Here is a 3926-nt window from a genome sequence, read left to right as displayed (position 1 = left end):
AGTGCCGAAGAATTGATGCTTTTGAACTGTGGTGTTGGAGAAGACTGTTGAGAGTCCCTTGGACTGCAAGGAGATCCAACCAGTCCATTCTAAAGGAGATCAGCCCTGGGATTTCTTTGGAAGAAATGATGCTAAAGCTAAAACTCCAGTACTTTGGCCACCTCATGCGAAGAGTTGACTCATTGGAAAAGACTCTGATGCTGGGAGGGATTGGGGGCAGGAGGAGAAGGGGACGACAGAGGATGAGATGACTGGATGGCATCACTGACTCTGTGGATGTGAGTCTGAGTGAACACCGGGAGTTGGTGATGGACAGGGAGGCCTGGCGTGCTGCGATTCATGGGGTGGCAAAGAGTCGGACACAACTGAGCAACTGAACTGAACTGAACTATTTATTACTGAGCTTCCCTGATAGCTCATTTGGTAAAGAATCCACCTGCAATGCGGGACATCCCAGTTCAATTCCTGGGCTGGGAAGATTCTCTGCAGAAGGGATAGGCTACCCACTCCAGTGTTCTTGGACTTCCTTTGTGGCTCCAAGTAATCTTAAAAAACAACTACTGGCAGATCAATTAACATTCCTTTACAAGTATTGATTGTGCCTTTACCAGGATCTACGAAACAAGGTTAACAAAGTCCCTGCCCTGGTGAAGCTTACATTTTCTACGCTAACGAAGTCAATATGAGTTTCATTTTAAAAATACTAATTAATTAGCAACAGGTCGCTAACAGTGGAGGCTGTATCTCTGGCTTGTGTTCTTAGTCACTCAGTTGTGTCCAACTCTTTGTGACCCCATGGACTGCAGCCCACCAGGCTCCTCTGTCCATGGGGATTCTCCAGATAAGAATACTGGATTGGGTTGCCATGCCCTCTTCGTCTCTGTCTTGGTTCAAGTGTAATCCCAATTTGTTCTTGTCCCAGGCTTTGTCTTTGTTGATCTTTCCTGCTGAACTGCCTTTTCTTGCTTTTAGTTTCACCATCCTTGATGCTGTGAATCCTGCAGGGGGCTAACAGACTAGAGCGGTAACTTCTTACTACACTGCAGTTCAGCTGGCCTGCTGCTTGCCTCACACACTTTTTTTTTCTCTTTGCTTTTCTCTCCTTGGTGACCCTACCCCCTCTTTTCCTGAACATTTGCACATCTCACTTCTCTAGCCCCTATTTCCCTGTCTTCACTTTGGCATTTCTTTTTTTGCTGCCACCCTCAGTGGGAGTTGTTCTCTCTGTGTCTTCAGAGGGTCTTGTTGTTTTGGCAGGAAAACAACATACTTTCTGGCAGAAAACAACAGAAGACACACGTCTCAGGAAATTAGACCTCTGTTTCTAACACTTCTTGGCACATTGTAGCCACAAGAACCAACATGCATGTCTAAGAGGTTTCGTCACTTCAGGTGAACTCAGGCCTCAACAAGATAGAAAGGAATGCAGCCACGCATTACAGACTGTGATCAGGGTCAGCTGGTCACCATTCACCAAGAGGTTGGCTGGGGTGAAGTCACTGTATGGAGTATACAGTATCAAATGTCTGCAGAAACCTCTGGTCCAAAATATTTTATCACATTATACACCCAATTTTTAAATTGGCTTTTAAAATTTTTATCCTCATGCCTAGAAGCCAATAGATTAGTGGTTACCAAACTTTTTGACCATACTCTACTGTTAGAAATAAATATGTGTGCAAGTTAAGTCACTTCAGTTGTGTCTGACTCTTTGCAACACTGGACCATAGCCCTCCAGGCTCCTCTGTCCATGGAATTCTCCAGGCAAGAATATTGGAGTGGGCTGCCATTTCCTCCTCCAGGGGATCTTCCTGAACCAGTATCTTTTATGTCTCCTGCCTTAACAGGGAGGTTGAGAGCTGTGCTCAATTTCTGTGTTAGGAAGATTCCCTTGGAGAAGGAAATGGCAACCCACTCCAGTATTCTTGCCAGTTTCTGGCCTGGAGAATACTTCATGGACTGTAGCCCAACAGGCTTCTCTGTCCATGGAATCACAAAGGGTTGGACATGTCTGAGTGACTAACATTTTCACTTCACTTTCTTTACCACTGGCACCACCTGGGAAGCCCAGAAATAAATATCTATATGTATAAATACATGCATGTGTTTGTACATATGTGCATTTGTACACATATGTATTTTTATATATCTGAAACTAAAATTTCACAAAACAATATCACCTTTATTATGTGTGAAGCTCAAATTGTTCTTTTTCTTTTTAATCTAGTCTATCAATAATAACTTTTTAAATATATTGGTCTTGATCTTGGGATTTTTAATTTTTTTTTTGGTGCCATTTCTACTCAATGTGGTAAAACTTATGGATTTCCTTCTTGGACTAATATTTTTAAATATGCAAAACAAAACTCATAGGATTACAAAGAAAATCAACTGTATTGAAATAGTCTTATCTTTGGACCTCTGTGGGGAAAAAGGGCCACATACATGGACCTAAGTTAAGAACCCATGCTTGACTAAATTGATCTAACAACCGTCTGCAAGCCACAACCTGCAGTATGGAAGCGATGACTGTAGACAAAGGCTCAGAATACTTTGTAGTAATTCAACATTTCAGATGCTTTTTATCTTCTCATGGTTTTGTCATTCTCTTCTCCCTCCCTTTCCCCACGCTTCCTTTCCAGTGACAGCCCCTCCCCTGTGTGTGCACGCATGTGAGAGCACACACACACACACACACACACACACACACACAGAGCCAGGTCTTAGGTCACGTATCTGAAGTGAGACAAGACCCTGGACTACTGTGTCTGGCCCCCTTATGTCCTTACTCTCACTCCCAGGCTTTGCCTGGGTCCCAGCCCCTCTGACCCCCACCGCAGATCTATTTCATTGGCTTATTATCTCTGCAAGCCAGTGCTCAAAACTGTGGTTTTCTTGGTTTCCTACATGGCACTGTGATCTGATAAGTGCATTCTAACCAGAATAATGGTGGAGCCCAGAGTCCTCAAGTATCTCTCAAGTTTCAGTGACCTCTCTGTGACAGGTGTTTCCGTTAGATCTGTGGCTGAGCCTCCACCCCACCGCAGGAAGCCTCTCCCAGTCACTCCCAGGTTGATGTCCCTGATGCCCCAACCTGGCCCCTCGGCCATACAGAGCACACATTGACCCCAGCAGTGAGCAGCTCAGTGAGGGCCTTCAGGAGGAACTGAAGTCACGGGCCACACTGAACGGCACAGGTGCTTTCTTGAATGGTTTGTGGCTAGGATTTGCCACAAAAATGTGCGCCCTCCCCTAAACAAAGCAGGAAACAGGAAAAAGAACAGTCTGCTTCCTGTTTGGCCTGAGAATGAGCAGGCAGCTCTTGAATCATTATAATAGGCCAATAGAACTTCCTGGTCTAAAATATGAAACAGTTCAGTTCAGTCACTTAGTCGTGTCAGACTCTTTGCGACCTCATGGACTGCAGCATGCTAGGCCTCCCTGTCCATAACCAACTCCTGGAGTTTACTAAAACTCATGTCAATCAGATCGGGGATGCCATCCAATCATCTCATCTTCTGTCCTCCCCTTCTCCTCCTGCCATTTTCCCCAGCATCAGGGTCTTTTCCAATGAGTCGGTTCTTCGCATTAGGTGGCCAAAATATTGGAGTTTTAGTTTCAGTATAAGTCCTTCCAATGAATATTCAGGACTGATTTCCTTTAGGATGGACTGGCTGGATCTCCTTGCAGTCCAAGGGACTCTCAACAGTCTTCTCCAACACCACAGTTCAGAAGCATCAATTCTTCAGTGCTCAGCTTTCTTTACAGTCCAACTCTCACATCCATACATGACCACAGGAAAAACCATAGCTATGACTAGATGGACCTTTATTGGCAAAGTAATGTCTCTGCTTTTTAATATGCTGTTTAGGTTGGTCATAGCTTTTCTTCCAAGGAGCAAGTGTCTTTTAATTTCATGGCTGCAG

The sequence above is a fragment of the Bison bison genome, unplaced genomic scaffold, assembly GCF_000754665.1.
Source record: "Bison bison bison isolate TAMUID 2011002044 unplaced genomic scaffold, Bison_UMD1.0 scf7180017864098, whole genome shotgun sequence".
In the NCBI taxonomy this organism is placed as follows: domain Eukaryota; kingdom Metazoa; phylum Chordata; class Mammalia; order Artiodactyla; family Bovidae; genus Bison; species Bison bison.
This window is presented reverse-complemented; position numbering follows the sequence as displayed.